A 20,628-nucleotide genomic window follows, 5' to 3' on the forward strand; every position below is an offset into this window, starting at 1 on the left:
TCTCTTTTGAGACCACAAAAACTGGTGCAGAATGAAGCTAGCTGTTGGGTCACCATCGGTGGCCCTGACGTGTGAGCTGCCAGAGGCACAGGACTCTAACATCTCCCCATTGGGTGCCCTCAACCTTCCCAGGCTGGATGTGACTTTTGGAAATGGCCAGAAGATGTTCAGAATCAAGTCAGGTGAGTGATCTGGGTGACCAAAACCAGTTCCCTATTCGGAGGCAAATCCAAGATGTGGCCACCAATGTGACAGTCCTGGTTTCCCCATGTGAGTTGTCATCTGGTTCTTTTTTTTTTTTTCTATCTATCATCTATCTATCATCTATCTATCTATCTATCATCTATCTATCATCTATCTATCTATCATCTATCTATCTATCTAGATTCTATTTATTCATGACAGACACACAGAGAGAGGCAGAGACACAGGCAGAGGGAGAAACAGGCTCCCTGCAGGGAGCCCGATGCGGGACTGGATCCCAGGACCCTGGGATCATGCCCTGAGCTGAAGGCAGACGCTCAACCGCCAAGCCACTCAGGCGTCCCCTGTCATCTGGTTCTAAAGGCATTTTCCTACAAAAGTCCCTACGCTTTTTGAGAAGGGCAAGAACGCAAGGAAAGCTTGGACTTTCTGCAGGTGCCTTTTCTCAAGGGCTAAAGAAGTTCTGTCAAAAATCAGATCCCTGAGCACCTGGGTGGCTCAGCGGTTAAGTGTCTGCCTCTGGCCCAGGGCATGATCCTAGAGTCCCAGGATTGAGTCCCGTGTTGGGCTCCCTGCATGGAGCCTCCTTCTCCCTCTGCCTGTGTCTCTGCCTCTCTCTGTGTCTCATGAATAAATAAAATCTTTTTTAAAAAATCGGATGCCTACTTTCATGCTCCCCTTATTGGACTCCCACTCTCAGCTGGGTTCACTAATGGTCATCATCTGTTGTCAGACACAGGACAAGGGTGGCGCTGTGGATGCCAAGGAGGAAAAGAGCGTCAGCCCTTAGGGACTGGCCATGGAATGTGGAGAAGGCGGGCAAGAACAGGGTAGACCCGTATTCGCCTCCCATGGCCACCATCACCAAGTACCACAGACCAGGTGGCTCAAGCAACAGAAATTGTCAAAGTTCTGGAGGCCAGAAGTGCAAGATCAAGGATTCCCTTGCTTCTCATCCATCTTCTAGTGCTTGGCCAGTGATCCTCGGCATTCCCTGGCTTGTAGGACTTCAATCTCTGCCTCTGACATCACAGGCATTTCCCTGATGTGTCCCTGTCTTCCTGCAGGACGCCAATCCTACTGGATTCAGGCCCACCTGACTCCAGGAGGACTTCATCTCAACTAATGAATCTGCAATGACCCAGTTTTCAAATAAGGTCACAGTCTGAGGTCCTGAAGGCTAGGGCTTCACCGTATCTTTTCGGGGGGACAAAATTCAATCCACAACACCACTTTTGTCATGCCTGGGATAGAGTTAATTAGGCCCATTCCCCCACCCAACCTGTGCTCCTCAGGTACTATTTGTACCTATACCCCGTTCCCTTCAAACAAATGCCTTCTTGGAGATCCAATCTGTTGTGCCCCAGAAGATCTCAAAATAAAATTTTTGTGCTTTTTTCTTCCCTTTGTTTCTGACAGGTGCCCACACACCAAACAGGCTCCTTACTGCAGGAGCACAAAAGATAGGACTTTGAACAGATAAGGCTTTTAATTCCCACACTAGGCTCTTGAGATCCAGGCAGGAAGGTAGGAGGGCTTTGCAGCAGGCTTGAGTCCTAATGAAATAGAAGGGGAGGGAAATCCATGGCTCCATCCACTGAAGCCTAGGGAAGTCCTGGTGGTGGGGAAGGATGGGAGGTCTGGGTGCTGGGTAGGAGAAAGAGGGAAGAAGACTGAGTGTGGACAGCCTAACACTGCCTGGCCAGAGTCTGGTGGGAGCCAGGGGAAGCTGAGCCCAGGGCACAGACCTTCCCTGTGTGGGTGTCATTCCTCAGGGTCATGGATCAGTCTCTTACTCTGCCCTTTGACCTTCAGTTATTGAGGCTGCCTGTGGCTTATCTCTTGAACATTCTCCATGTCCTGAGTCTTCACTGCCCCATTGTCAACAGTGTGAAGGTGCACCTTGGCTCTGCAGAGATGGTGGTGGGGAGGCAGAGAGGAGGGCAGGGCTCTGTGGGCACCACGGAGGCTGCATCCAGGTTCCTGGCTCCTGCAAAAAAGGACCTACACAAACTGAGTGGCTTAAAACAACAACAACAAAAAAATACTCTCTAATCATTCTGGAGGCCAGAAATCTGAAATGAAGGCTTTATTTCAACCAGAGGCTCTGGGGGAGAACCCCTTTCCTGCCGCCTCCAACCTGGGGCAGGGGCTGCTCACATTACTTGGCTTGTGGCTGCATCACTCTGACCTCTACCTCCCTGGTCACAAGGCCCCCTCTTCTTCTACATCAGCCTCTTTCTGCCTTCCTCTTATAAGGATTCACGTGATTGCATTCAGTGCCCGATGAATGAGGGCCAGGGCCTAATAGCCAGGATAATTCAACCTCCAGCTCCTTAATTTAGCTGCGTGTGCAAGAACTTTACCACCTGAAGAAGCACTTATAGGTTCCTGAGCTCAAAGTCTGGTATCTTTGGGCATCATTAGTACCCTACAACAGTGAGGATAGGAGTGGGGCACCCATCGGCATTGCCAGGCGCACCGAGGGGGACCCCACTGAGGTCCTCAGGCTCTAATGCAAGGGTGAGAGCGGATCCCCCCCTTCCCTTCTGCTCTCCTCCAATCTCCACGTGTCCCCGGGCGCTCTGGTGGTCCACTCCCGCCAGGGCTGGCTCACGCACGGCGGCTCCGGCACTTCCCCCTGCACCGGCTGAGGAGGCAGGAGGGAGGGAAGGCGCGGACCTGGCCCCGCGGGCGGCTTCCCAGCACTCATTCGGGTCCGGCGAGGCCACACGCCAAGTGCTCGCGGCTCCGGTGGGGCGTGGGGAGCACGGCCTCAGCAGCGCCCGGGAGCTCGCCGGGGAAGCCGAACCGCAGGCCCTGCCGCAGATCTCCCGGCTCAGGCTGCGGCGAGAGCAGCCCTGGCCTAACAGGCTCTCCCGGGTGGGCGGTGGGCCCCGTGGCTCTGCGGGGCGGGGGCGAGTGGTTTGGAAGCAACACACCCATTTAGGTCACTTATCTTCCAAAAAACCTGTTTTGCATTTCAGACGCAACCTTCTGAAACGTGGCCGGGCTGTTGGGGGGGAGGGGCGGGCGCGCACCAGCTCCGTCCCGGGACCGCCCGCCCCGCAGGCTCCAAACCCGGCCCACGCGGCCTCCCCGCGACGACCGCCGGCCGTTTGTCCCCCGCACCTCATCCCTTCCCAGCAGAGAGGCTCGGCCCCCGGAGCGGCTCCCGGCCTCGCGCCTGCTCCCTCCGCCTCCGCCTCCGCCTCCGCCTCCGCCGCTCCGGGTCACGTGGCAGTCACGCGGCTCGGCCCCGCTGCGTCCTGTTCTCCCGGGACGTGATTGGGCCGGCGTCGGTCACGTGACTGAAGACGCGCCAATCAGCGTCCTTCCCCGGGGCTGTCCGTGCTGGAGCGGGGACTCGGGTCTGGCGGTGGGTTCAGGCCCCGCCCCGGCCTGGTGTCCTCCGCGCCCCGCCCCCCCCGCCCCGGGGCCTCCCCGTCGGTGTCCGTGGTTCAGGCCCCGCCCCGGCCTGGTGTCCTCCGCCCACCCCCCCGCCCCGGGGCGTCCCCGTCGGTGTCCGTGGCTCAGGGCCCCGCCCCGTGGAGAGCCCCTGCCGCGGGGGACTGGGCGGTCCTAGAGCGGCCTGGATCAGAGCCGCGGCGGGAGCGGGAGTCCCGGCCCCACCCCGAGCCCCCGCCAGCCCTCGGCCCGTCCGGTCCTGTCCCCAGCGTGGCCCCGACCTTCCTCCCTCTGCCTTGGGCTGGTGTGGAGCTGGTTTCTGTCCTTCGCAACTGCGATCCCGCCTTGAAGCCTCCCGTCTGCCTGCGGGGACCCGCGCCCCCAGGGCCGCCCCGCACCCCGGTACCAGCGCCCGCCTCCTCCGCCCGGGCCTCACGTCCTCCCCTGGGACCCCCTGAGGTGCGGGCGCCCGCTGGGAACCTCCGGCGCGTCGTTCCCTCCAGGGCTTCGGGGTCTGCACCCGCCTCCCCGCCCCCCCCACCCCCCGCCCCCTCTGCCCCGCGGGGGCGCTTCCCCTCCCGAGGCCGTGAGCTCCCCAGGGACGCGCAGCCTGCAGCCCTGAGCGCGGCCCGCACGTAGGGCGCGGGAACACCCAGACTCCACGCGTGGGTCTTAGGCGCCACGTGGGCGGGAGACCTGGTGGCTCAGTGGTTGAGCGTCTGCCGAGGCTGCGGCGGGATCGAGTCCCGCGTCGGGCTCCCCGCCTGGAGCCTGCTTCTCCCTCGGCCTCTGTCTCTGCCTCTCTCCCCCTCTGTGTCTCCTGAATAAATACATAAGATCCTTTTAAAAATAAATAAACTCCGTGTGGGTGAACCTGAGTGTCTGTGACCGTTCACGACGGTCTTTGGCCGGAAAGACCATCCGCTGCCTGCGCCTCCCCCTCCCCCTAAGGGGGCAACCCCAGCTCCCGCTCGGTGGGCGGGAGGCCTGAGGTGCCCGGGAAGCGCTTAGGGCCGTGTCTGGGGCCCGCTAACGCTAACCATCTCCCATCTCGGAGGACTTGCTCATATCAGGTACATCTTCTCTACTCCCCCCACTTCCTCTTCCTTCTCTCACCTTCTCCCCATCCCCTTCTGTCATTCTTCCCACGTCTTCTCGGCCTTTCAGCTCGAGGGTGACTGGCTACCACGGGGTACCTGCCGCGTCTGGGGCGGGGGTGCTTGGGGCTGGTTGGTTGGCCGCTGAGAGATGCTGAGATGCTCCCTAAAGTAGAAAAAATATCTACCCCGGTGACTCCATTTATCCATCCTGTTGGCTTCACTCCATCCCCATCGCACCACCCCCAATGTAGAGCCTACTCGCAGCCAGGTGACCCAGAGCAAACATCTTTATCCTCTGGACATAATCCCAGGTTTATCCCCTGGTGGCAGATGCTGGGTGGCTGCGCTGTCACAAGGAATCAGCACAGGCCCCAGGGAGCTCCCCTGGCCCCTGAGTAAGAGCCTTGGAAAGGTAAAAGGACACACTTGCTTCTGCACAGTATCTTTGTGCTCTGATTCCTATACTCTCCCCAGCCAGATTCACCCTGGAAATTTTAACATTTGAATGGTCAATGCTGACCGTTTACTCTCAGAGAGGCCAAGTGAGGCACTAAATTGTCCTCTAAGCGGACAGCCCTGGACCCCCAAGACAAGGTACTGGGCCGGGAGCAGGCCCTCCTGGCGGACCCCCGAGGTCGCAGCAGGCCGCACCACTGGAGCGGTGCTTCTTCACAGCTGGATCAGTCTGCTAAATCCCACCACACTGAGTGTTTGAAGCAACGCCTAGAGTTGTCACTCGTGGGTGAAAGACCTGAGGTCAGGAGGGACACAGGCAGAGATGTGGAGTCCTTCCAGGTCATGTGCTTCTGTTGTTTCTCCTGTTTGTATCCCTGTCTGCTTCTCTTAGTAGCAACACCCCGATTTTCTTTCGGGAGGCCCCCGTCCCTGCGTCAGTCGGAGGGTGTGAGTGGGTCCCAGGTCTGGCCACTCAGAAGGCCCCACTTCCCTGCCTCTCTGATCAGTCTGGTTGGGCAGGTTCCCAAAGCCAGGCCACAGGGAGGCTCCCGAGCGTCCCCAAATCAGTCTGAGCCAAGAGATGGAGAAAGGGAAGGTTTTTGGTTACTTTCTCTGAATGACAGATGCAGCCACGCTGAAGCTGAGGCTCCCTGGCTGTTTCAGGTAGGGGAACCCATCACTGCTCTTTTCTGCACACCTGGTGAGGCTGGGATTCCTGACCCCGCAACAGGATCCCGACATTCCTTCCCATTCCCCGCCATCCTGGCTGGCAGTCCTGTACCAGTCTCCTGGGGCCGCCCTGGCAAATGACCAGTCCTGGAGAGGTGTCAGCAGGCCGTGCTTCCTCTGAAGGCCAGGGAGGATCCTTCCTGCCTTTCCAGCTGCCGGTGGCTCCCCAGTGTCCCATCTCTGCCCCCACCTTCCTGTGCCTTCTCCCCCTTCTCCCCTGTGTGTCTCTTTCTGTCTTTTCCTCTCTTATTAGGATGTGAATTTAAGTGGACATCCAGGGGTGCCTGGGTGGCTCAGTCAGTTGAGCATTGGCCTTCAGCTCAGGTCAAGGTCCTGGGGTTCTGGGATCGAGCCCCATGCCAGGGGAAGCCTGCTTCTCCCTCTTCTCCCTGCTCCTGTGCTTTCTCACTATCTCTGTTGCTATCTTTGTCTCTCTCAAATATATAAATAAAATCATAAATAAATATATAAATCGAGATCTATCTGATGACCTCTGCAAAGACTCTATTTCCAAATAAGGTCCCAGTCACAGGTTTCAGGTGGACTCAAATTTGAAGGCGAAACTACCCAGGCTACTGCAATGCCCCATTCCTTCCTATTTTGCCCCCATCCTGCTCCCAGGACCCGCAACTTTGTTCCACATCCTGGAAGGGCCCTGGCACTCACGCTGCTTTGGTTCAGGATTCAGATCCCCCCCAAAATCTGAAGATCTCTCATTCCAGGGTCTCCCATATGTCACTTAAAATTTTCCAGAATTGATCCTGGCGACCCGGGATCAGGTCCCACATCGGGCTCCCTGCAGGGAGCCTGCTTCTCCCTCTGCTTGTGTCTCTATCTCTCTCATGAATAAATAAATAAATAAATAAAATCTTTAAAAAATATTCCAGAATTTATGGGAAAGAAATGTATGCAATATTGATGATATAAAAAGTCCATGAAATGACACTAGCTTCTCCCCCCCACCTTTGGAGCAGGTCTTTAATATGCTAGAAAGGCCTTGATATGAGGAACTATTTATGGCAAATAACAGAAGCATTTGAAAATGTCTATCTTTCAAGAGCTTTTGTTTGGTTTGGTTTGTTTTTATTCCTAATTGTGGCCAAATACCATAACATAAAAAGTACCATTTTAACTACTTTTAAGTACACAGTTCATTCCGTGGCATTAGGTCCATTCACCCCGTTGTGTAACCATCCCCACTATCCACCTTCAGAAATTTCTGTCATCCCAAACCCAAATTCTATATCTGTGACACAAAAATTCCCCATGTTCCCCAAGCGGAGCCCAAAATTGCCGATTTAGAAGACAAAATGTTTTGGCAACTGAGTTTTTTTTGGACCGAACAGTTGAAAACTCAGCTTGCCATTAGTTTACCCCAGGATGAGTAGCAGCATTTCCAGCATCTGCCTGCTTGTCGCCTCCAGCCACACCCTCATCCCTGCACCCCCGCAGGGCCTGGCGACCCCCTTCACTGCTCAGAGTCTCTGCTTCTTTGTTCTTAAAGCCAGAGGTGGGCCTGATTGGCTTGAAACCCGTGCTGCTGGCTCTAGGGAGGGTAGGGGGCTCTATTCTGAGGGCTCAGAACTATCAGTTCGCTAAGTCTTGGAGGAGGGACCAGAAGTGCAACAAATAGGATTAACTCCAAAACACATTTCCCCATCCGTGGAGCAGGGGTGTCTCACAAGGTGCTTCCAGCAGGCACTACATTTTCCAGCAGCCCCATGCAAGCATGGCCCCGTGGACTAGGAACAGAGTCCTGTGGCTACCTCCTGTGCTAAGGCAGGGACGAAGTGGGGTCCCCCCTCCTACCTCCCTCCCTTCACTTGCCCTAGAGGAGCCTGAGGCCTGGAGGAGCAGGAGGACAGGAAGCTTCAGTGAAGATGGTAAATATTTGCAGAAATGTTGCCATTTCGGCGACAGCTACTGCATGAAAGCCACCGCAGACAACATGAGAGTGGGCATGTCTGTGTGTCGATAAAACTTTATTTACACAATGGAATATTATCAGCTATTAGAAATGACAAATACCCACCATTTGCTTCAACGTGAATGGAACTGGAGGGTATTATGCTGAGTGAAGTAAGTCAGTCGGAGAAGGACAAACATTATATGTTCTCATTCATTTGGGGAATATAAATAATAGTGAAAGGGAATATAAGGGAAGGAGGAAGAAATGTGTGGGAAATATCAGAAAGGGAGACAGAACGTAAAGACTGCTAACTCTGGGAAACGAACTAGGGGTGGTGGAAGGGGAGGAGGGCGGGGGGTGGGAGTGAATGGGTGACGGGCACTGGGGGTTATTCTGTATGTTAGTAAATTGAACACCAATAAAAAATAAATTAAAAAAAAAAAACTTTATTTACAAAAGCAGGCGATGGGCTGGGTTTGGTCTCCAGGCCAGAGACAGCAGGGGTTGGTGCCTCGCCCTCAGCAGCGTGCGTGCTGCTCATGCTGCTCATGTGGAGCCTCAGAGCAGCTGCGCTGCTGACGGGAAACAAGTGGCTGCAGGTGTTACAGGAAGGATGAAACAGCAACCGCTTATTTCTTTCCCAGATTTGGGGGCTGACCACATGCCTGACGTGGGAGACCACGGTGCACCTGGCAGGCAGGCCCCTCACCAGCGCCCTCTGAGGGGATGGCCAGTAAAGTGTGCATGAGGCATGAGCCAGGTGGGGGGGCATGGCAGGTGACACGCAGGTGACTCTGATGGGACTCTGACAGTGCCTGGAGGAGGCCCGTTAGGCAGAGGCCGCTGGGGAAGACTCCTCCAGGACAGAGGCGGGAGCAGAGGCCCCCAGGGTGTGTGGAGAGGCCTGCTGCATGGAGGGGTGCAGAGGGGTGTCCTGGGGGACAGAGAGGGCAGGAGGCCGGAGGGCCGGCCAGAGCCACCAGGAGCCGGGCAAAGGAGGTCTTTAAACCACCACCAGGCCACCTGCCCTGTAAGAATGGCTTGCATCCACTAGTTCACGACTCCAGAGTGAATCACAATCTTCTGGAGGGGGTTTAAACCCAGGTCTCGAGCCACATCTCGAGTCTGATTCCGTAGGTCTGGGGTGAGCCCAGGAATTTGCACTTTGGATGTATTCCTAGAAGCTGATGCCGTAGACCCCAGGAATCTGAGAATCCCCGGGTTTTGGAAGAGCTCACACATCCCCATCACCCTCTCTGTCCCGTCACCTGTTAGATCCCCTGCTCTGGACAAGCCGGCTCTGAAATCCTCTGAGTCTCACATGCACCTGTGTCCCTTCTTGTCTTCCTTGGCGGGGACGCAAGCGCCCTGGGACAGACACCTTGTCTGTCTGGTTGAAGATGGTGTTTCCACCGCCGAGAAAGTAGGCGGCATACAGCAGGCGCCCAGTGGGCGATTCCCAATGGTCCCAATGAGAAATGAGCAGAACAAGGGGGAGCACGAACTAGTGGGGGCGGCGGTGGGCACGGCCCGCAGCGCTGAGGCCCGCGCAGGTCTCTGGGGTCGCGCATTTCTGCACATCTTGTGAGGAGAGGAACACACTGCCACTTTGTTCCGATCTCTCAAGGATGTTTGTAGGGCAGACCTCCCTGGAGGAGCACAGAGGTAGTGCTTCCCTGCAGGGGACACGGTGGGTGGGGTTATCGTCCAGTAAAATGAAGATACTGTCACCCCTGGGGGGCGGGCAGAGGCTGGGTGCGAACTGCCGCTTATAAAGCACGCGTGTTCCCTGAGCTCAGGGCTCGCCAGTGGCGCAAATCCATTGCCTGGCAACGTGCAAGGGGAGCCAGTGCAAACGCTAAGCTTGTAGTAGCCACGTCTTATGTTTTCAGGATCCTGACGTTTTGGTGTCTGGGCCCTTGCTGAACCTGGGGTGGCCACCTCTCCCTAGGACAGCCAATCCCTAAATGTAGTTAGTGACTCTTCAGGAGGGCACTTTTGAAAGATAAACCAACCAATCCGGAGCCTGCACCCTGACCACCTTCTTTATGGGGCTGTCACTCCAGGCCACCATCCCCCTGTCTGTGTCACCCCAGGGCCGGGTACCAGATGACTAGGCACGGCCCTTATGGCCAGAGCCCATGGAAGTTGCTCAAAGTAGCCAGTCCTAAGCCTGCTTCCCTGTCTTGCTTGCTCCTCCCCATAGAAACCACAGCCAAGGCTCTTGTCACAGTTACTCCTGGTGCCCTCTTGCAAGAGAGACACCTGGTGCTTCCCCAGGTGGCCCCATGGGGGCACACCCCCTCCTCTGGGGAAATGTGTGTAGCAACCTCTATTTCCCATCTGTTGGCCTTACTATCCCTCAAGTTTTCCACTAATACACAATATTTGAAAGCAAAACTTGCACTGCTTGTTCTGCTGTAAAAAGCCCCCGTCCCTGCCCCGGGAGCCACGTGTCACCTGGCAGCGTCCATGACACCCAAGGACAGGCTACCGCGTGGGAGCAGGCCAAATCTCAGAGCGCTCACAGTCTGACAAGACCCAGGCCCCAGGTTGCAGTGGGTTTCGTGGGAGCTGTGGGGTTCGAAGAAAGTAATGGAAGATCTGGAAGCAAAGAAGACGCCCCCCCCCCCACGCCCCCAGTCAAATTGGGCGTGGGAGAAAGCAGATCCTCCTGAGAGAGCTGAATGCTGGGGAGCCCGCCTTCTGGCTTTTCCAAAAGGGGGAGGGAGTGTGAGGTCAGGAGGGAACACCAGGCCTGTGGAGTCTAGAGCAAGTCCTCCGGGGCTCTAATGCCCTCCCCGCCCGGGACCCCCATCCCCCAGGGAGCTGGTGCAAAGGTGGACAGATTCAGGGTCTGCAGGCTCCCAGGGGATGTCCACGCTGCTGGCCCTGGGCTGTGCTGGGAGCAGGGGCCTGGGGATGCTCTCAGCGCAAGGCTTGCACTTACCCATGCGTCCGGAGGATGCACCAGAGGCTCCCTTAGGCCCGGCCTACGCCACCCTGGCTCTTATCAAGCCCCATTGCCCCGTCCACCTTAACACACATGGTCCACATCCCGAAGTCTGCATTAATTCAGCAGCCCAAATGAGGTGCTGGTGGCTATGACTGCCAGGCATCTTAGGAAATTTCTGGAAAAGAAGCTGGTGTTCTCAGAATGGCCCTGATCTGTGTTGGGGCGCCTGGGTGGCTCAGGTCATGATGGGGGGGTCCTGGGGTCCAGCCCCTCATCGGGGTCCCTGCTCAGGGCGAGTCTTCTTCTCCTTCTCCACCTGCTCATGCTCTCTCTAATAAATAATTAAATACATATAATATATTAAAAACAAAGGAGGTGGGCGGCCCCGGTGGCACAGCGGTTTAGTGCCGCCTACAGCCCAGGGTGTGATCCTGGAGACCCGGGATCGAGTCCCACATCAGGCTCCCTGAATGGAGCCTGCTTCTCCCTCTGCCTGTGTCTCTGCCTCTGTGTGTGTGTGTGTGTGTGTCTCATGAATAAATAAATAAAATCTTAAAAAACAAACAAACAAAGGGGGTACAGGCAGACTGGGGCGATGTCACCACCAGCCAAGGACGCCAAGGATCACTGGGGGCCACCAGACACTGGAAGACACGAAGGAAGAGCCTTCCCTGGAGCCCTGGCAGGGAGCCAGCCCTGAAGACGCCCTGGTTTGCGCTGCCTGCCTCCAGAGCTGGGACACTAACTACACTTCTGTTGTGGGGAGCACACCCCTCTGCCCCCGCAGTACGTGGCACTTTGAAGCCAACACAGAGGGGACCCTGGCCCCCGGGCCAGTGAGGGCCGCAGCAGGAGCTCCCAGGGGCCGCAGAACACCTGGAGAAGGCTCGGGTCCCTCTGCTGCCATGTGACCCAGGGCAGGAAGCACAGGCTGCGGGACCCTCCGTGTTCCCTGCTGGCCCCGTGGGGGGCAGCCCGGCTCCCCACCCATCTGCTCGCACCGTGGTAGGAGCAGCGCCCTCTCACCAAACCGATGGCAGGTCCGGGTGAGGACAGGCTGTGGGGTGTGTCCTCGGAGTACTCGCTGCCTGGACGAGAAATTGCAGAGACAATGAGGCCCCGGGGTCCTTGCCTCCCAACCTTCTGCCCCGTACGCCCTCCCTTCATTTCCCCATTTTGCGACGCTCCTGCAAGCGCCTTGAATGCTAACCCCAATCCTTCCTGCCCGTCCACCAACAGGTCTCATCACCGATCCTCATCCGCAGCGTGACCCTGTCCCGCCTTGTCATAGGGATGCTTCACCTTCTCCTTCCACCCAGTGCAAATGACAGTAGGAGCGCCTTCCTCCCCGGGGAAGGCAGCGGGTCTTCAGGGAACAGGGCCCGGGAGGCTCTTCCAAGAGCACCCGGTACCTTCAGGCTCTGGACGTGATTCCCAGTCTTAAGAGCATCAAGGTTAATGGCAAAAACCAGGGGCCAGCAAACAGCCTGCGAGCCAAGAGTGGGTTTTATGTTTTTAAACAGTTGAATAAAAAAATAAAAGAACAGAAAGATTTTGTGACACGTGAAAATGATCTGAAATTCAAAGTCCCGTGTCCATAAATAAAGTCTAATGGGAAGGCAGCCACGCTTGCTCGCTTCCACGTGGTCTGTGGCTGCTTTGGCCCTTCAGCCGCAGCGGAGAAGCTGGGACAGACCCCACGACCCGCGGAGCCCGAAATGTGTGCTAGCCGATGCTTTACCAGAAAGGTTGGTGGCACAGACTCTGGAGCCGAATGGTCTAGATTCAAATCCTAGATCTACTGCTTACCAGCTGCACGAATGGGGGCAAATTCTCTCTCTCTGCCTGCATTTCCATATGTCTCAAATGGACATAATAGCCCTAATGTCAAAGTATCTTTGTGAGGATTAGAGGAATTATCACTTTTAAGGTCTTACAACAGTGCCCAGCACACTTAAGTACTGAGGACGGGTGACATTCTTTTCAGTCTCCCCAGATCCTTAAACACCAGCGTCCTACATACAGCAGAGTCAAGTGTCTAAGAATTCTTAAGCCCCCCTTCTACTTGACACACAAGGGTTCTTTAAACAATCATTTCCTTCACTTTTCATCATTGCTCCCTATCCAAACAGATCCAGGAAGCCTTAGCTCAGACTTCTCAAATCCCAGATGGGTTCTAATTTGTTATGTCGGAGGAAAAAAGTCTGTCTTCCCCAGCAGGTGCACAGGGAGGCTTTGTTAGTCACAGACGCCACCTCCTTACTCTTCAGAATTAAAAGACGTTTTTGCAAACTCTACGAATCTTGACTGTAAAGCAAAAGCAGAATGATGAAGAATGGATTTCCCACAAGGACAAGGAGGTTTTCGTTCCTTGACTGTGGGTGGCTGGGGTGACGCATGGAGGAGTCTGGGAGAGCTGGCATGTGGACGGTGGACATCGATAGTGTCCCCCACCTCCTCCTACTTGTTCCACATGATTGAGTTGCGGTTGGGTTCCTCAACACTCAGCTGGAGATTCCACTGGTCAACCTCTTGCACGCTTGGGCATGGTCCCGTGACTAGATGCACACCCACTGGAATGGAGGTGACAGGCACCACTGGTGCTTCTGGCTCTTAAGGCATCAAGCCTGTCTCCACCACGCCGTCCACCTTCCCGTGAACAGCGACACCCTGAGTGATGGCCAGACAAAAAAATGGACAGAACCTGGGTCCCTGAGTGACTGTGTGGAGCTAAGCAGCCTGTCTCCTTGGACCCTTTGTGAGAGAGTGAACATCCGTGTTGAGTCACTGTCACAGGAGTTTAGCTTTTACCCTCACACAAAGGCCCTGCAGTCCACCACCTGTGGGTGACAGGTGAAGATGCTCATGGATTGGGCAATCCCTACCCTCACCCACATCCCATACTTAGCTGCAGGACAAGATCTAGAACCATTCTCTTACTTCAGAGCCTTGTGCTCTGCCACTTAGCATGGACATGTTTACTTTTTGAAGACGGGGCTGTGTCACCTCAGGTCTCTGAAATAACCCACCTGATACTTAGCACAGGGAGCCACCTGCTGCTGGAGAACAGTCTGGGTCCAATAAGGAGAGGGAACCACGTAGTACTTCAAAAAGGGGAAAGTGTCAGATAAGGATCAGTAACTGTAACAGGATGGGGGTATGCGGAATTGGCTGGTAAGAAGTAGAGAACACTAAAGAGGAAATGAATACCAGTTCTAATAAGGAGCAGCCATGCCCTAAGGATTGGGATGGTGCACTTGGGGAAGAGGCTCCCAGGGCTGAGATCCAAATGTCCATGGAAAGGTCCTGGCCATGACTGATGGGATGGCACAGAAGTGCCCATGGCGCCATGGTAGCAGAACTTGCCAGAAATCTGCCCTCTAGGGTGTCGGGGCTTAGGGAGGAAGCTGCTGGCATAAAAAGGAGAGTGGGCTTGCGATTGTCACAGATTTCTAGAACACATTTATGTAGGCACAATGATCAACTTTTGCTCATCTTTTTTCTATTTTCCTTAAAGACTTTCAACCTTTTTTTTTTTTTTTTTTTTTGAGAGAGAGAGTGTGTGTGCGTGTGTGTGAGCAGGAGGAGGGGCTGAGGGAGAGGAGAGAGAGAATCTCAAGCCAACTCTTTGATGAGCATGGAGCCTGATATGGGGCTCAATCCCATGACCCTGAGATCTCAACCTGAGCTGAAATCAAGAGTCAAACACTATCAACTAAGCTCCCCAAACTTTTTTTTTTTAACAAATGTGCAATTCATTTTAAAATACCACTTAAATATAGGCACACAGTTTTAATATTGGGTCATTAAAAACCCCCCGCAAAATCAAGGCTCGGGCTCAGATACATATATTCATTTACAATTTGGAAGAAACTGATCAGGAACTGTAATTGTTTTCTATCGCTGCAGAACACATCGCCACAGACCTCACCGCCTAAAGCGGCCAACATTTGTTATGTCTAGTTTGTGGCCCCTTTGCACACAGCTGGCAAGAAGGCAGGTAATGGGGTGTATGAGTCTCCTCGGGCTGCTGTACAAATTACCACACACTGGGGGACTGACAACAACGCCAGTTTACTCTGTCCCCCTGCTGAGGCCAGAGATCCTAAATGGAGTGTTGGCTGGGCTGCACTCCGTCCGAAGGCTCTAGTGGTTTATCTTCCCATAGATCGCCTCCGATTCACTTCTCCACACCTCCTACCTTGCAGAAAGTGGTTGCTTTTCTATTTGTAGAGTTGAGATATTCTCTTCTTAGATTTCTGGTTGAGTTTGCAGGGTTCAGAATGATTTAGTAGCTACCTAGCTGTGCTCCTGGGACCAGACCAAACTATGGTCTCCTACTCCTCCGCCGTCTTGGACTCCCTTTGTGCCTTCTGAAGCCTCTAGTGGAAGACCCTTCCTTGCTTCTTCCACCTCTCATGATTCCAGGTGTTTCTTGGCTTATGGCTGCCTTATTTCAAGCTCTGCTTCTGTCCTCACATCCCCTTCTCCCCTGTGTTTGTGTCTCAAATCCTCCTCCATCTTTCTCTTATAGAGACAACAGTATTTGGATTTAGGGTCCACCCTAAACCTAGGGTGATCCCATGTCAAGATTTCCAACTTAATTACATCTGCAAAGGCCCTTTCTTTAATCAAGCCACATTTGTAGGTTCCATGGTCAAGGCTTAGACATATCTTTCTGGTGCCACTATTCAATTGATTTCTATAGATTTAGAAATCCGGTTGCATCTATTGCAAAAAACAGATATTTCCCTTCATTTTGCTTGAGCATGTTAGGGCCTTGAGCATGAAGTGGGGGGGGGGGGGCCTAAGCTGAGGTGGTACTCCCATCAGAGAGGAGAGGGCGAGGACCCTAACCCCTCAGGCCACCACCTGCCTGGTGTACACAGGCCTTGCATGATCCCCTCTCCTTGAGGACCTGGTGTGTATTTGCTTGATGTAGACGAAACTGCCATTTGGAGATGAAGAATGAAGTCTCTCGGCAACTTCTGTGTTTCAATGGAACGTAAGTGTTGTGGAATTGCTAGCTGCTATCATCACAGACAGCTCTGGGGACCTACATCCCTATGGCTCCTCAACCAGAGGAGGGGAAAGGGCTGCTTCCTTCCAGCTCCAGCATGAAAAGCTCAGAAACAGCAATTCTTGTTAATGATTGGTGATTGGATGGATTGAATATACAATAAGTGCACGAGGGAGAAATCAAACAGTAGATCAGGTCACACAACAGAAAGTAGGCTACTTCTCCTTCTCAGAAGTTTCTACCGGTTTCGATTATGTGCTCATCATTCCAGAAATCCTTTTTGTGTCTATCAGCGTGCATATGGAAATACGGAGATATAGATAGGAGTGCCCTTCACCCATTTTTCATGCAAATGATGAGTGCCGGGTGTTTCCGTCTTCATCCTGAGCATTATTCCTCCTCACGCCAGTGGAGACATCTGACCTCATGTCATGAGGCTTCCTTTCCTCTGGTTTCTGGTTCTTCTTGGCCAACACGAGGCCCTGGCAGAGGATCAGAGTGGAGGGGGTGTAAATGAGATAGGAGTGTTGGTTCCCTGGCTGCCTCTCTGGGAGGCCCCTGGGTGTTGGTTGCTCCCCTACCAGCTCCACAGCTCCTGCCTGGGGTCCTCTCTCCAGCTCACAGCCTCTCTAAACCCCTGTGACAGCTTCCCCCTACCCTTGCAGGCCTTCAGCCATAAAGTCCCTCCTGTGGCTGCCCCAGGGCCCTGCGCCCACCCTCATGGGTTCTCGTCCCCTTTCCCCATGCATTGGTAAGTCTTCTGTGAAATCATGTCCCTAACAGGAGGCCCACTCCACACTTGGGTCCTCATCTGGAAAATGTGGGTAATGTTAGCACCTGCCTCCTGCAGTTGGTGTGAGAATCCAATGAGCTATAAAACCCATAGGACAGCCCCAGACCTTACCAGGTGCTGGAAAATGCAATTTTCATCTCAACCAGGTGTTATCCCAACCCAGGTGTCCTTGAGGCCCCACTGGACAGCGTTTGCCGGGGTACTCACAACATGAAGTTCACTCTACTTCATGTTGGATCCAAGCATGACACTGGGGTTTGGATGGTGACTAAGTAGCCCCTGTGCCCAGAAGGGAGCCATTCTCTATCCCAGGTCTATGTCGGCCCCATATGAGCAGAGGAAAGTTTGACACCTGCTCCACTCTGGTGGGTTACACACCAACCATCCACGCGGCTCCTGGGAAGGACTCAATCAGGAAAGATGGAGCCTTAATGTATCAACGTCCATCTGGTTTCCTTTCCCTGTGGCTCTTGTGATCTCATGGAGAGCTAGCACCAGGGAAATGGAGCAGATACAAGACATGTTGATGTGGAGGGAGTCAGGGGGTCAGAAGTGTGAGGTTAGATCAGTGTGCTTCAGCCGTGGGGAAGGTAGACCAGCGTGCCCTTGGCTTCTTAGTTTGGTTCAATCTCCTAGAAAAGGGTGTTAATTACACTCCTGTACCCACGTCAGGTGGTTCCAAAGAGAAGGTGCTTTGGTAACCAAGGAGAACTAATTCTGCATAAGAGAATTTTCCCTAGGGAGTGTCTGACCACTTTCATTCTTTATACACCAAGACAAAGAGCTTCAAGCCTACAAGTGTTTCAAAGACCTTTGGTTTAAGGTTTAAGACTTGAAAAAAATTATAGGACTCAAATTTTGGAAATAACAATATGAAACTCAATAAATGATTACTTTAGATATTCCTTCTTCATTAATTGTGAAACTGAGTATACATACTAATCTCCCTACATTTGAAAACCATTTGTAAAGCTAGATTTTCTCATGTTACAAGAATTCATAAGTAGGCCCATGATTGCCAGGAAATAATAGCTAATTGTAAGTTAAACAAGCAACTTGCAGCTAAATCATTTTCAGAACAAATTCATGGCCCTGCCCAAATGCTTCAGAACTCATCATGCCAGATGATTGCAGATTCCAGAATTGTCTCTACCTCTGCCTTTTCTCTTTCTTGCACACCATGAGCACCAAACAGCAAAAACTGCTTTCTTTAAAAATGAAAAAATACAGAGTTAGGTTGAAGACCAAATCATTCTGGTTGCAGCTGCAGGGACATGGCTCCTAAGTCATAAGGTCAAATCACCATCAGCCCGTGTGTATCTTGTGGCCTTTCCCATCCTGCTTCCCGCCCGCCCTGACCCCGCCCCAGTCCCCTGCAATGAAGGGAAAGCAGCTATTGCAAACCCACACCTCACAAATGCCAGGGATTTTTTTCTTTTTCAAAGGCTCACTCCCCATCATTGTAAAGTCTGTTTTTTAAGTGACTCTAATTGGAATAATCTCTTTTGGCTCCCTTGGTGTTGAATCCAGATGAGACCATCTGGATGGTTCCAAAACTCTAAGGATCCTCTCAGGAACCCCACCCATCTCCCTGCTTTGGAGGAGTGTTCTTTGCAGGTCTCCCTCCCTCTAGAGCTCTTTTGTTCAAACATTCCAGTCACTTGAATGGTTTATTTTACCCAACATGTTAATTAATGATACTTGCAACAAGCTTGTGGTTATTAATTAAACCATGTGAGTGAGCCCCCCAAACACAGTTAGCAGTCTGATTGAAAGCCAAACTTCCTCTGGCTGTTTTTAAAAAGAAATAACTACAGGGTATGAAGAAGAAAGGCGATTCAGCTGCGGGACAGGAAGAGTCCAAATCGGCAAGGGAACAGGAAAAGTGTTCTCTTTAATGAGACGAGGCCCTCTGGCCGAGTATTAGGAATCTAGCTGTTGAGGAGCAGACGATCCAGCTTTGGCACGCAGCATGGTAGCTTAATTAGGCACTAGAACAAGTGTTGGAGGCTCTCCGGGAAAAATGATACAGAAAAGTGCCTCCCCTCCCTTACACGCTTTGTTAGTTATAAAATTAGTTTATTTTCCACCTTCTGTCTGGGCACTTGGGAGCCCGCTGGTGGTAGTCGACTTGGAGGGAGAGCTTCTGGGGCTGAGAGTGACGCAGAGGAAGACCCCATTGCATGTTGTGGGAGGGACAGGAACAGAGCTTCAAGATCTTGGGCTGGGGTCACATCTAACCCGCTATGTTCAGAGTCCCTGCTGGGACGGCTGGTGGGCCAGCATTTTAGGGGACGGGATTGGGATAGACAACCACTTCCAACTCTACTGACCCAGAGGCCTCTCTAAAGAATATTCTGGAAACCCAGCTTGAATTTGGCTGTTCAGATGTGCATTTACCCCCCTCCACCAGAAACAGAACTTGCATTTTGGTCATCCCCTGAGATAATATGTATGCTCAGGTGGCATCAACTAGACAAAGGCAAGTTCATGTTTCTGTGCCCAGTTCTCTTTGTTTGAACTTTAGGTCCCTCGTGGGGCATCACATCAGACCAAGGTAACTCTGAGGAGCTGGACATTTGTTGGAGGGAATGCTATTTCCAGTTTTATGACAAGATCATTCTCAAGACCCACTTTTGTGGGGTACCTGGGTGGCTGTCATTAAGCATCTGACTCTTGGTTTCAGCTCAGATCATGATCTCAAGGTCGTGGGATCCAACCCTCTGTCCGGCTCTGTGCTGAGCAGAGTCTGCTTCTGATTCTCTCCCTCTCCCTCTGCCCCTCCTCCACTCGCACATGCACGTGCTCTAATAAAATCTTTAAAAAAAAAAGACCTACTTTTGCGATGAAGGACAAACAGTTCACCAACTGTTCACCGACAGGGGCTGGCGTGCTCACGGCCATGTTGCAGCAGGTGTAACGCCCAGATGCACGCACCGCCTCCCCCACTGGCAACATGCAGCGGCAGAGGGGCAGTCATGATGGCTGAAGGACCCCGTAGCCTACCTGAGCGCTCACTCCTGGTGCTGGACGTTCTGGGGGTTTGGACAAATGCCTAACTATGTATCCATCGTTATGGTTCACACAGAGTATGTCCACTGCCCTAAACACTCTCTGTGCTCTATTCATAGCCAAAACCCATCCCTGGCAGCCATCTTTTACTGTCTTCATAGTTTGCTTTTTCCAGAACCACAAAGTAGCTTCTCAGACTGGCTTCTCTCACCTGCTAATACGCATTTAGACTTCCTCTGTGTCTTCTTCTGGCTTGACAGCTATTTCTTTTAGAGCTGAATAATATGCCAGTGTCTGGATGCCCCAGAATTTATCCACTCACCTACTTCATTCCCTTAACACTTTATTTTTTGATAGAGTGAACAAGTATCATAAATTACATTTTTGAGTTCAGACGTCCACATTAGCAGGTTTATTTATGATCATATTCATCTATTCTCAGTCTCATAAAACTCTGTCCAAATTTCCCTTCTTGACCTAAGCCAGCGTGACGGGTCAGCAACTTGAAGTTCTTCTGGTAAATGTCAGTGGCCTCCAGTGATGATAGGACACTGGGGCTCTATGTCCCTTCCCTATAACCTCCTGACAAGACCATTAAAATGAAAGTTTCACTCCAAATTCTACCAAATGGACACTTGTTAGAAGCAGGCCCCAAAGTCATCAGGTCCCCACTCTGTCCTTGGTCCTCTAGATAGTTATGTTGTGTGATCAGCTCTCTCCAGGGCTGACTCAGTGACATCGGTGGCTGACCTTCCAGCTGGGCCTGAGAGAGGGTCCTCTGGGAAAGAACTAGGATGAGGCAGTTCCTGGCTCTCAGGTAGTGATTACATAGGACAGGGCTCTCTCCTCTCTGAAGCAAATTCTTTCTCATAGCTTTGGGTTTTCACAAGTGTTGGAACACAGATAACTTTTATTAGCATGGTGGCCAATCTACAGAGAACCAACAAGCCAAACCATTGCTAAGTTCTCAGAAAAATTACCTAAATTACCTAATTACCTCCTGCCATTTCATTTTGAAGACTTTATATAAAGAAACCAAAT

The 20,628-nt window shown here is 52.9% G+C and overlaps 1 long non-coding RNA gene across 1 annotated transcript; it reads right to left on the reverse strand.

Annotated features, from left to right (window-relative positions):
* Nucleotides 1-1,674: 1,674 nt before the first annotated feature.
* LOC140621908 (uncharacterized) lies at nt 1,675-3,577 on the reverse strand. The gene is made up of 2 exons (XR_012021639.1): nt 3,337-3,577; nt 1,675-2,194 (listed from the first exon to the last, which is right to left on the reverse strand). It is a non-coding gene; the product is annotated as an uncharacterized lncRNA (long non-coding RNA).
* Nucleotides 3,578-20,628: the final 17,051 nt, after the last annotated feature.

This window comes from Canis lupus, chromosome 31, assembly GCF_048164855.1.
Source record: "Canis lupus baileyi chromosome 31, mCanLup2.hap1, whole genome shotgun sequence".
NCBI lineage: Eukaryota > Metazoa > Chordata > Mammalia > Carnivora > Canidae > Canis > Canis lupus.